We start from the raw sequence: 13,755 nt of genomic DNA, 5'->3' as shown, positions 1-13,755 counted from the left end.
TGCTTGGCCTTATTTTTGAAGAGGTCTTATTATTTTTGAGGTGCAGGAGGTTAGCGAGCGTGGTCACCTCATGGATGTTGGTGTGTTGCAATATTTTCAAGGAGGGCTTATTTTCAGGGAGGACTTATTTTCAGGGGGAGGGCTTATTTTAGTGCATGCGCTCAAAAACTGAATTGGCCTTATTATCCAGGTAGGTCTTATTTTGGGGGAAACAGGGTAGTTAATGCAAATTCCTCTTTATGCCAGAGCAGTGTCAAACTGAAGGCCTGCTTGGGGGGGGGGGGATGACTTTGATTATGGAAGCAAGCAAGATGTTGGCTTAAGTTGGCCTAACCTAATGACTGTGTGATTGTATTCATGGTAAACTTTGGAGGGAAAATTCTTGCTTCCAATGTTTTCCCTCAATCTTCAAGAAGAACTCTGATAACATTTTTTGAGGCACAGGTTATACTTTATTTCTGTAAGAAGAAATACCATTTTGTATTCATAAGCAATGTCCAGCGTTAAAGAAAAGCTGAAATTTTACATTTGCAGAGCTTTTGACACTGTTTGCAACTTTTCATCTGGTTTCCGCAGCTTCATCTTCCCTGAAGCCTCTTTGAAAAATGACCTTGGTATTCACCCTGGTCCAAGCTCATTGCTTTCTCCCAGCCAGATAAATAGATCACTGGGTTAATGGCGCTGTTTAGGGAAGCAGTCAGACTTAAGTACAAATACAATTTATTAACATGAAACAAATTCCTCTTGTTCAGAAAATGAGTAATGAACACATAGATATCTAATGGAAGAGTAAGAATAAGGAAACAGAGAGGAGTAATTAAGATCATCACTAAAAGTCTTCCATGTTTCATCTGTTTGGGTTTAATTTTGATGAATGGGATGACAGCAGATGTTGTGATCAGTGGAAGGGCAAATCACAGCAGTCACAACCAAATGGAGTTTCCAAATTAAATATCCCATAATGTAATGAATTCCAATCAGGAGAGAAGACATGATCCAGAGGAGAACACAGATAGCAGAGGACAAATATTTTATCCAGGAACAGTGATGCCAGAGAGGGAAGAGGACAGCAACACATTATTCATTCATATAGGTAACATTGAAGAGAGAAAAGACAAATAACCAGGGAATTCCTGGCTCTATAAAATTGATAAAACTTTGAATGCAGTTTACAGTCATTAATATGAGAAATCCAAAATCGGCAATAGCTAAATTAAGAATCAACACTGTGAAAGGATTTCTCTTAATTTGGAAGCCAAGTAGCCAGATAACAGTTCCATTTAATGGGACTCCAATACAGTAGATGATGAATACAACTGAGAAAATGTTACTTTCAGAATAGTCAGATATGATTTGATATTCGTATAAAATTTTGGTAGCATTACAATCCTAATAGTCCACTGTAACATTCACTTTTGCCAGGTTGAAATTCATCAAGAGACTTTTCTAATGCTCCAATAATGTCTTCTTTTAGAATGGAAGTTTGAAGAAAAGAGAGCAGATTGGTTTAAATAATTCACCAGTAATTGTCACATCTTCATATCTAACATCTTTGTGTACCGAATGAGCCAACTTTTTGACCCATTGTAGTAGTACTACTAGTAGTAGTAATATACATTTTGGGTGCAATTGTGAAACAACTTGAGCATCAATTGCAAAAGCCAGCTTTACTCAGAACAGTTTACATCGTGCAATGATATCTGTAACACCATGGAAGATCAACATCTGGCTATCCCAGGTTTTTGGGAAGGACTCAATGTTGGATAAAAGTGCCAAATCCAGTCCAAACATCTGGCTGACTGTGACAACCAGTTTTGAAAAATAAGGTTGAGTGAGCTAAAATGGAGAAATTTTGGAGAAACTCATTGTTATATCAGAAGTCTTAAAACTGGAGTTCTAGATAATTTAATTTGCACTTTGATGGCCAGCATTACAGGAAAAATAAGTCACGTTTTAGGCAACCCTCGACATATAAATATCACCAAAATTATGAAAAATCAGATGCAGTAATTACTATTTTAGTGGAATATATTTTTGCAGTTGCTTATGCATAAATTACATTACTTCTTCCAAACATCTTGTCTATTCTTACCTGTTGGTCTAAGGTCTTCAAAGTTGGTGAGAAGAAGATTAACACCTCATGTTATTGATGGATGGAAGGACCGATGATGGGCAAAGCAGAAGAAGCTGCAAAGAAAATGTGATGCGTTTGAAGCCCTGTACAAGCTAACTGTACTTCAGCATATGAAGAGCAGTAGGCTCCATCCATACTATGCTTTGTCAACTATGTCTAAAATTTCACATATCAAAGAGAAACTGTCAGATGTGTTGTTTGATAACTCATAGTATTTAATGTCAGAATAGCAAGCAGTGATAAGCAGATCTTTGCATATCCGTTTTGGGTCAAAAAGCAGATCTTGCAAAAAGTTTCATGCAATTAGACATTGTGTGAACATTAAGTGATAGGAAGATATGATTCTTGTCTTTGCACAATAATAGCGAGAGTACGTAGACTGATCTACTGCTTCACAGAGCTTTACAGCCCTCTCTAAGTGGTTTTATAGAGTCAGAATATTGTTTCAAGCAATCTGGGTCCTCATTTTGCCCACCTCAGAAGGATGGGAAGCTGGGTCAACCTTGAGGCTGGTGAGACTGCCAAATTGCAGTCAGTCAGCAGTCAGCAAAAGAAGTCTGTAGTACTACATTACAACCACTGCACCACCAGTCTCAACATCTGGTTGACTATATGACAAAACATAGTAATACTATACCAGGAGCACTTATTGAGTCCTGGAGAGACCAAAACTGGTGTACAAGAAAGACCAAGTGAGGAACAAAATAAAGGCACAGGAAGAAAAGACTTACATTGCTAGTACATTAAACAAAATAGCAAGCAAAGCAGATAGTAAAAAGATCTGGCAATGGCGAAGAGCAGGAAAATTGAAGAAAGAAATAGAGATCTAATTCTAGTGGCACAAAATCAACCCTGCAAATTTTGAACTGAAAAGACAACAAGAGATAACAAGCGTCACCTCTGCAAGAGAGATTGAAGAAAGAGTGTCTCATTCGTTGAAGATAGCACAGTATCAAATCTGACACCAGCAAGAACAAAGAAAAACTCAAAGAAGTAGTGCAAGAAAATGGAAGACGTGGAGAGACACGGCCCATGGAATCGCCAAGAGTCAGACAGGACTGAATGGATAAGGTCATCTTAAACATTAGTCAGAGGGACTACCGTATTTTTCAGAGTATAAGTATGGTTTATTTTGATGGGCAGCATTCCAGAAAAAAAGTCATCGAGTTTTCAACATATAAACATCACAAAAAGAGTTTGATATGAAAAATCAGGTGCAGAAATTACTAGTTTAGTGGGCAAACTTTTTTTTTTTTTTTGCATTTGCTTCTTCCTAAATTAGATTAGTTCTCCCAAACTTCTTACCTATTCTTACCTATTGGTCCAAGGTCTTCAAAGTTGGTGAGAAGAAGATTAATATTTTATCTTATTGATGAAGGGAGGCAGGGACAGATGATGGCCAAAGCAGAAGATGCTGCAGAGAAAATGTGATGTGTTTTATGTCCTGTTCCGGCTGATTGTACTTCAGGAGGTAAAATACAGAAGGTCTATCCATACTAGACTTTGCTGCTTATGTCCAAAATTTGACATATCAAAGAGAAACTGCCACATATGTTGTTTGATAACTCATAGTAGCAAGCAATGATAAGCAGATCTTTGCAAGATTTTGCATATCAGTTCCAAGACATAAAGCAGATCTTATTTATTTATTTATTTATTTATTTGTTTATTTGTTTGTTTGTTTGTTTCGATTTATCAGTCGTCCCCTCTCTTGCAAAATGTCTCATGCAGCTAGACATTGTGTGAACATCAAGTGATAAGAAGATATCATACCTGTTTTTGCACAATAATAATCAACTCTGAATGGAGAACTACATTCCCCATGAACCTAGGCAGACTGGGAAGCACAGGGAAATTATTATTATTATTTTATTTCTATAGGACTGGTCCCCTCATCTGAGGTTTTATGATGAATGTCTGCTCATAAATCTCTTATCTTTATGCTAAATATGATACAAATGTTCTTTCTTTGTATCCTTCCTACACTCTGGTCCATAAAGTCCAAGGTGCTAATTTAAGGGTCTAGATTTATTGGGACACAAGGGGAAGACTGCCTCTTTGAGATGAAAATAATTCTTCATTTCTGACCAGCATATGAATCCTTACCTGGTCTGTTCAGTTCAGAGATGCCAGAAGGCAAGAACAGTTAAGACAAAAGGATGACTCAAGAGTAAGTCATCCTTGGGGGTGATTGGCCCCTCCCATAAGATATAAAAGAGGAGCAAATGGACATGAGACTTTGCAGGAAGCAACTTTGTTCTTTCTGGTCGGTTTAAACTCTGAAGTTCCATTTGACTCTGTGCTCCGTTTGGCCTCGCAAAGCTAATTGGCAATTAGGTCTTTGGCAGCGTTTCAAGGGAGATAAAGGTGGGTGCTTATCAGCCTTATCCTGAAAGACTGTGGCAGACTCCTGTTGGACTATTCACAAACTTTCTGACTCATTACGGGCTGTGAATGAACATAATTTATAGACGTTGAAATAAAAAGAGGTCTTTTGGGACTAAGCCTGTGATTTTTACTTTCTCAGGAAGCCTAGGTCAGAACACTAACTATAAAATAGATCCATTGCTCTTTCTAGCCCTGTATTTATTGTCCTGTTCTCATCAATCTATTCCCCACACAGTACAGGGTGCTACAAATATTCTCCATTTCTCTACACAGGTGTTTGCTGATATAAATAACTAAACGTTAATTCAGTGATCAGTCAATCCCTGCAGTATTTTCCCAACGTCAGAGGAGATGGGGGAGCTTAGGGCTACAAAAGTGTATAAGAAAAACCCCTAATTTTGATTCTGACAATGGACGAATGGCTGCAAAAGTTGATGGAATTAGCAGAGATGCCTAAATTGACTGCTCTGACCAAAGAAAAGAACATAAGCACTTTTGTTTCTATTTGGAAACCACTTCTGGACTTTGTACTTGAGGTGGAAAACAATCAAGCCTTGATTTTGGGTTTAACTGATTAGATAGATTTGTTGTTATAGAAATGGCTACTTTGTACTAGTATGGAAAAGTAAAAAGTTAAGGTTTGATGTTCATGCCTTATTCTACTGCACCAGAGGGAGCTGGAAGTCTATATCTGTTTTTATTTGTTTCCCTTCTTTTCTTCTTTCCCCCAATACTTGCTTTTGTATTTTATATTATAAGCTAATATAACAACTGTACACTTAACCCAAAGATCCCTAAGCAAGCAGGAATCTAAGATTGGAATTGTAGTAAATGTAGTCCAGGCATCTTAACATTTCCAAGGTTAAGTAACAATGCTCAAAGGACATCTCTGTGTTGTTTTAGGAAATTTTGTAGAGCCAAAGTTAGGTTTTTTGCAATATAGAATAGAATAGAATAGAATAGAATAGAATTCTTTATTGGCCAAGTGTGATTGGACACACAAGGAATTTGTCTTTGGTGCATAAGCTCTCAGTGTACATAAGGAGAATAAAATACATTCATCAAGAACAAAAAGATAAAACACTTAATGATAGGCAAGGTTACTAATAAGCTCTCAAATCATACTAGGAAACAAATAAAAACAATATAAATTGAAAGATATAAGCAACATAGTTATAGTCATAAGTGGGAAGAGATAGGTAATAGGAAGGATGAGAAGAAGAATAGGGTAGAAGTTGAAACAATTTATGTCCCGGATGTCAGGGGTCTGTAGATATTTTCACAGCCCTCTTTTTGACTCATGCAATATACAGGTCCTTGATGGAAGGCAGTTTAGCAGTAATTGTTTTTTTTCCCCTGCAGATCTAATTATCCCCTGATATCTGTGTCTGTCTTCTTTGGTTGCAGAGCCAAACCAGACAGATATAGAGGTGCAGATGACAGACTCAATCATTCTTCTCTAAAACTGAATCAGCAGCTCCTTGGGCAGTTTGAGCTTTCTGAGTTGGTGCAGGAAAAAACATTATTTGTTCTGCTTTTTTGATGACCTTTTTGATGATAGGTATCCATTTTAGGTCTTGAGATATTGAGATTAAGGGTATGTTATCAATGAGCTACATGGGTGTATTGGCTTCAAAAGCAGAATCCTGCCTTTTAAAGCTTCATTTGGAAAGGCTTTGCAACGGCTCTGTTAATTCCGATGCAATTTGATGCAGAGTATTGAGTGTTGATATTAACTCATCTACCTTTTATCTCTTGGGTTTGTCTAGCCTAGTGAAAAGAAGGACCAAGGGAGATATGATAACAGTCTTCCAGTGTTTGAGGGGCTCAAACAAAGATGGGGGGGGGGGTCAACCTGTTCTCCCAAGCACCTGAAAGAAGAACAAGAAGCAATGGATGGAAACCAATCAAGGAGTAAACAAATCTAGAACTAAGGAGAAATTTCATAATGGTGAGAACAATTGGGTGGAATGGCTTGCCTTCGGAGATTTAGGGTGTCCATCAGCAAGACTTTTAAGAAGATATTGGCCAGCCACTTTTCTGAAATGGTATAAGGGTCTCCTGCTTGAGCAGGGGTTTGGACTAGAAAACCTCCAAAGATCTTCTCTTCTCTTCTCTTCTCTTCTCTTCTCTTCTCTTCTCTTCTCTTCTCTTCTCTTCTCTTCTCTTCTCTTCTCTCCTCTCCTCTCCTCTCCTCTCCTCTCCTCCATTCCATTCCATTCCATACTGTTCTGAATTTTTGATTGACGAAAGGTCATACAATACAATACAATACAATACAATACAATACAATAGTAGAATGGGAAGGGACCTTGGAGGTCTTCTAGTCCAACCCACTGCCTAGGCAGGAAACCCTATAACGTTCCAGACAAATGGCTATCCAACATCTTCTTAAAGACTTCCAGTGTTGGTGCATTCACAACTTCTGGAGGCAACTTCTGTTCCACTGATTATTTGTTCTAACTGTCAGGAAATTTCTCCTCAGTTCTAAGTTGCTTCTCTCCTTGATTAGTTTCCACCCATTGCTTCTTGGTCTACCCTCAGGTGCCTTGGAGAATAGGTTGACTCTCTCTTCTTTGTGGCAACCCCTGAGATATTGAAACACTCCCATCATGTCTCCCCTAGTCCTTCTTTCTCTTAAGCTAGACATACCCAGTTCCTGCAACCGTTCTTCATATGTTTTAGTCTCCAGTCCCCTAATCATCTTTGTTGCTCTTCTCTGCACTCTTTCTAGAGTCTCCACATCTTTTTTACATCGTGGCGACCAGAACTGAATGCATAATTTAAATTCAGGTGACTTGCATTGTTGTACACTGTCCAGAGGATGGCACTATAGACTTATTGAAATGGCCCCCGACCCTCCAGTCATGGTCATTTAGACATTGTCAAGGAAATTCTATTTTTGCCAATTCTTTTTCAATTTTTCAATGAACTTATTTTCTATAAAATGCATCTTATATTGTTCTATGTACATATATTTCTCTTATAACTATTATTCTGTACTATTTTATATTCAATCTATCTTACATTTCCCCCCCTCCCCTCTTATCAATTATGCAGTTTTAGGATTGTTTTCTCATTTCTTAATCTTTTTCCCCCTTTAATGCTTTCATATTGTTTGCATCTTTCCTCTAGCCATTTGTACCCTAAATTCCATACTAAGTAGTACTCAGATTCTTCTTTGTCTTTTATTTCTTTTGCGAGTCTGTCCATTTCAGCGCGTTCTAATACTTTTTTTTTTTTAATCACATTTTCTTCTGTTGGTGTATTTTTGCTTTTCCAGTTTTGGGGATCTGTGATTCTTGCTGCAGTCATTACATGTAGTATTAAGTATTGATTTTTTCCCCCTCTCATAATTCCTTGTAATTATCCCTAATAGAAACAGTTCAGTTCTATTGATTCTGCAGTTATCTCTTCTAGCCAGTTTTTTATTCTTATCCAATATTTTTTTGCTGCTGTACACGTCCTCCATGTATGATAAAATATTCCATGTGTCAACGCCTAAGGTGTTTAGTTTTCAGCTACACAGAAGTTTGTGCCAAGATGTTAGTCCTAATAAACAAATGTGTTGTTGTTTTTTAATTTCATCTCGGGGCTCGTAAATTAATTAGGCCAACTCTTGGAACCTTCACATCATGGGCCTGGCTACATTTCCAGCACTCTGGTGAACAGTTTGGAAACATTTTTGCTATTCTCGCTGGTGGTAAATGCCACTGATTAGTACTTTAAATTGGATCCAGAAGCCAAGCAGCAGCCAATGCAACAACTTCCGCATAGGCAGGTCTCCCTCCTAATGGGGTTGTCCCATTAGGAACGATGCTACTGCCTTTTCAAACAGCTACAAGGGGTTATAACATTTGTTTAGAGGCTGTTTGAATGTACAATGACACTGAAAAAGTGACTGGCATGCATATCAGTAGGCTGAATCATCAAAATCTGATGGATTGCAACAATGTTCTTGAGGGATGCGGTGGCTCAGTGGCTAAAACGCTGAGCTTGTCGATCAGAAAGCTCAGCAGTTCGGCAGTTCGAATCCTCAATGCCACGTAATGGAGTGAGCTCCCGTTATTCGTCCCAGCTTCTGCCAACCTAGTAATTTGAAAGCACGTAAAAATGCAAGTAGAAAAATAGTAACCACCTTTAGTGGGAACGTAACAGCGTTCCGTGTGTCTTTGGCATTTAATCATGCCGGCCACATGACCACAGAGACATCTTCGGACAGTGCTGGCTCTTCAGCTTTGAAAATGAGATGAGCACCGCACCCTAGAGTCGGGAACGACTAGCAGATATGTGCGAGGGGAACCTTTACCTTAATAGGGTGGAACTTCACAGAGCAAGATATTCTATAGAGCAGGGGCTGCCATGGAAAAAGTCTTACTTCTAGATTGCATCACATGGCAATATTTAGTGAAGGGAGTAGGAATGTGCTACCCTAGGCTGGGTAGACATCCTTGGGGAAAGGTGGGCCTGCAGTTAGCATTTTCAAGGTGGTGACTAGCACCTTGAATTGTACTCAGAAAGACACTGGAAGTCATTGCAGCTCATGCAACAAAGGTATTGCATGGGAAAATCTAGGTGCCCCTATTACTGTGCACCCAGCTGCATTCTGAAGCAGTTCTGGGTAGTCTTTGTGGGAAGAAAAATCGGGTTTGGTTCCATGCTGGTAGAAAATGCTGGAAATAAAATGCAGGCCGTGTGGAAAGAAGGTCTCTGTTTATTTGATTTCCAGAAACTTCAGCCCCAAAAATAAAATTGTTTCTGGGGTGGCTGACAAGATGGCTGAGTGAGTGGATGGATCTTTATAGGTTTCTGGGGTTTTGTGTTTGAGATGCTCCAGGGGGTTGTGCAAGATAGTGAGCCTTGTGTCTTTTGCTATTTCAGTGGTGGTGGGTAAATCCTATTATGTCCTAAAGATCATGTCCTGTCCTTAGAATTTGGGTGGAGGGATATAAATTCTTAATCCCACCAGCTCCAGACTGATTTTGTTTATCAATAGATTGGACCAATCTTTCTTAATAGGTACAAAATATCCATCCCTAAAGACTAGAGGCTTCTGCTTGAGGCTATGGCAGGAAGACGGGGGATGCTTTCTGCCTTGGTTAAGACTTTTCTCCATTTGGGGAAATATAATATTCTGCCTCTTTTAATATTCCCCAAAATATTTCAGTCTCGCAGGGGGGGAGGGTTTGTCACTGCGTTATTTTGGTTTGTCAATTGAGTTTCTATTCTGAGTTATACTGTAGAAATGTTTTCTTGTCTGACAATGATTTGCTGTGCATGCTCTTATAATAGGTCACACACTCTTGTACTTTCCTTCTGATCTTCCGTTTGCCTGCCGAAGGAGGTGGGCAACAATTGCTCTTGCCAGAATGTTGAAGTTTAGATAGTAAGATTTATTTTATTTTCATATTAAAGTTTGTTTTCATTAGAACATGTTCTCGGGTTTTATTTTCTGCTTATTCAGAGGTATGCTTCTTGGAAGGGCTGATGATCCGCACCTCGTTAACCGAAGGTGGGGGGAAACTGCCCCTCCTTCACAGGGTTTCCCACATCTTCAAGGGAAGTCCCATGTAAAGAGTATTGTAGTAATCCAAATGGGAGGAGACTAAGGCAGGAGTGACTGTGAGCAAGGACCTTCCTGATCCTGGAAGATCCTTGTTCACGCTAGACAAATCTGTGCAAAGCCCCACAACCATGGCTTGCCACCTGCTCCTTGAGCAGGAGCTGTGAGTCCAAAAGGGACCCCTAAATTGCACACCAGCTCAGTCCAGGGAAGGGCCACCCCTTCCAAGGTCAAAGGTGAAGAATCTTCTGGGTCTCAGGGGCTGAAATCCCACAGCCTGTCTTTTGCCAGGATTGAGTCGAATCCACTGCCTCTGCATGCATCTCCTTGCAGCCTCCATATATTCGGCCAGCAAATTTTCCAGAATTTGATTTGCAAGTAGAAAAAATAAATAAATTCCTAACCAGTTTTACAATATATCTCAGTGATGGCGAACCTTTTTCTCCTCGTGTGCCTAAATTCTGCTAGCACATGCGATCGTGCATGTGCGCATGTTTACACTCATAATGCAATGTGCCTCACAGTCCTGGGCATGCGGACAACGCCCCACGCTCCCACACACATGTGTGCGATCCCCACCCCCATGCCCTGTTTTTGGCCTCCCTGAATCCTCCTGGGACCAAAAACGAGGAGTGTGGGGGGTGCTGCACTCCCCCGCACTCCCCCTACCCCGCCATGCATGTGTGCACAACCTCCCCCTGTGCATGAATGTGTGTCTTCCGCAAGCTTGGCACAGACTCAAAACTCAGCTGGCTGGTGGGAGGCCCACGCGCATGCGCGGAGATGCTGAGCTGGGCGATGACTCACGGGAGGGCTCCATGTGTGACCTGTGGCACATATGCCATATAGTTCGCCATCATGGGTATATATGTATTATAGGAAGTATCCATCCATATCTATCTGTTCTGACCCCCCCTTCTTCCCTCGCCCACACAGAACACACTCCGGAACAGTACTACTTCAACAGGATTTATTGCACAGACAGACAGACAGATCCTTGGCAGTAATCCACCACGACAAGGCTCTCAGACACCTCCAACACAGAGACACGATAGCAGCTGTCCAGCATGCTAAACTTCCAAGACAGAACTTCTCGAATAATTCCTTCGTTGACTTCTGCAAAGGGCGTATGCTCAGTCAATCCTTTTATAGACTGAAGGGGAGTCTACTTATCAGCAGCTGAGAGCAATTACTGCCGGTAACTGCGCCCTTGCTCCTTGCGCCTGTGGGCATGGTGATAATGGGCATCTAAGAACTCCCTGCTTATGTCTGAGTCACTGTCCTGTGGCTCCTCCCCACTGCTCCAAGGCATGGCATCCGGAGCCCCCCTCCTTTGGCTCTCACTGCTGCTCCATGCCTCAGGCGCCTCCTGGTGGCCGACCAGACTCTCCGATCCCTGCTCAGAGTCAGAACCCTGCCCAGGGTCCTCCAGAGCCAACTCATAGGAACCCTCGCTCTCGGAGTCTGGTGGCAGCTCCAATGGCTCCTGCTGGGCCACAACATCTATCTATCTATATTGTATCCATTATCCATCTACTGTATATCTCTCTCCCATCTATCTATCTATCTATCTATCTATCTATCTATCTATCTATCTATCTATCTATCTTGTATCTATCATCCATCTACTGTATGTATGTATGTGTGTGTGTGTGTGTGTGTGTGTGTGTGTGTAGATATGGCTCCATAGATATGGATAGATAGATAGATTTTATATATAAATCTATCTATCTATCTATCTATCTATCTATCTATCTATCTATCTATCTATCTATCATCTATCTATCATCTATCTATCATCTATCTATCATCTATCTATCTATCTATCTATCTATCTATATATCTATCTATCTATATATCTATCTATCCTAAAACGCATTTAATTTAAAATATTCACCTGTTTAAAATTGCCGGTTAAATGATTATTCTTAATAACCATTAAAAATAATAATTAAAGTACACTTAGATATAAATCTGACTCTATAACTTTTCTTCTGGTACTGGGCCAGAAAAGCTCATAATTTTTTATCCCTAATGCACATTTTCTCATTTTTTAAAGCCAGCCTTCCTTCCTTCCTTCCTTCCTTCCTTCCTTCCTTCCTTCCTTCCTTCCTTCCTTCCTTCCTTCCTTCCTTCCTTCCTTCCTTCCTTCCTATTACCCTTTTTAAAGCTTTCCACTGTTCAGGGGTGGGTTTCAGCCAGTTCGCACCATGCCCCCTCTGCGTGCCCGGCCTCTGGCCTGAGTGGTAGCAAGTGATGGGGGTGCGGGGCAGCTGGTGGCGGCGGTGGCTACTGCTCCTGGGCTAGCTGTGGGTCACGCTGCTCGGCGGGCAGCACCCTGACTCCCCCGCCACCACCACCACTGTGCCGCCTCAGCAGCAGCACCTCTCACCCACAGAACCAAGGCGGGGAAGAAGATCGAGAGACGTGGAGCCACAGACTCCCCCCTTTCCCCTGCCCCACAGCTCGCCTCTTTGGGTGGGACCAGGGCGCGCGCAGGGTGAGTGGAGTTTGCGACCAACTTTAAAGTGACTAAATGGGACAGAGAACATAGAGGGATGCAAGGGAACATGGAGGTAAACTAGTCCAACCCCTTCCAAAAGCAGAAGTCCTTCCTTCTCTTTGAGAGCTGTCAGTGGCAGATATGAGGGAAATGGGGTGTGTATGTGTGTATGAGAGAGAGAGAGAGAGAGAGAGAGAGAGAGAGAGAGAGAGAGAGAGAGAGAGAGAGAGAGGGGGGGGGGGGAAAGAAAGAAAGTTGGAGAGAGGGAGATAAGAAAGAAGGAAGGAAGAGAAAGAAAGAAAATAAGTGGGGGAGAGAGACACAAGAAGGAAAGAAGGAAGGAAGGAAGGAAGGAAGGAAGGAAGGAAGGAAGGAAGGAAGGAAGGGAACTTATGATCACAATTGAGCCCAAAATTTTGGTTGCTAAGCAAGAGTGTTGTTAAGTGAGTTTCACCACATTTTCCAACTTGGCCATGCCACTCAGTCACATGACCTCTGAGCCACTCCCACAAAACAGGCCACACCTACAGAATAGGTTGTAAAAAAATTTGAAACCCACCACTGCCACTGTCTAGATATGATTTGCAATTTAACCAGATCTTGAAAAATTCAACAGAATCGGAGATATGACGCAGTTCCCCCATCAGAGGCTAAAATAGGCAGCTGAAGAAACACCCGGAAGATGGCAATGTCAAAAAAAACTTCCGAAAAGTGGTCAAACTTGGAGTTCAGGTCAACATGTGAGAACATCTACATGCTCATCTTCTTAACAGGACTTTTTTTTTACAGGAATGCTCAAAAAAATAATCCCCGCTGCATGAAATTGGACTTTCAAAAAAAAAAGGAAGAAAGAAAGTGAGAGAGAGAGAAAGAAAGAGAAAGAAAGAAAGAAAGAAAGAAAGAAAGAAAGAAAGAAAGAGAGAGAGAGAGAGAGAGAGAGAAAGAAAGAGAGAGAGAGAGAAAGAAATGTATTCAAGGTTGCAAGTTGAAACATTTACCTATATTCTCTCCCCTCTCCCTTTCTCCTTAAATTCCACTCCAGCCTCCAGCCTCCACCCCACCTCCGTTTACACACCCTCATTCCTCCCACTGACCCCTCCCAAAATCTTGCTTGACTCTCTGCTTTTTTTTTCCCTTTGCATCTTTCCAAAGTTAGCTTCACTCGGA

General features: G+C 41.0%; 1 pseudogene across 1 annotated transcript; it reads right to left on the bottom strand.

Moving 5' to 3' along the window:
• Positions 1-559: 559 nt before the first annotated feature.
• On the bottom strand, positions 560-1,434 carry LOC309392212 (mas-related G-protein coupled receptor member B1-like; annotated as a pseudogene). The gene has a single exon. The product of its transcript is annotated as a mas-related G-protein coupled receptor member B1-like (transcript).
• Between the last annotated feature and the right edge of the window lie 12,321 nt (positions 1,435-13,755).

Source organism: Natrix helvetica (assembly GCF_964273705.1).
Source record: "Natrix helvetica genome assembly, chromosome: 4".
NCBI lineage: Eukaryota > Metazoa > Chordata > Lepidosauria > Squamata > Natricidae > Natrix > Natrix helvetica.
This window is presented reverse-complemented; position numbering and strand designations above follow the sequence as displayed.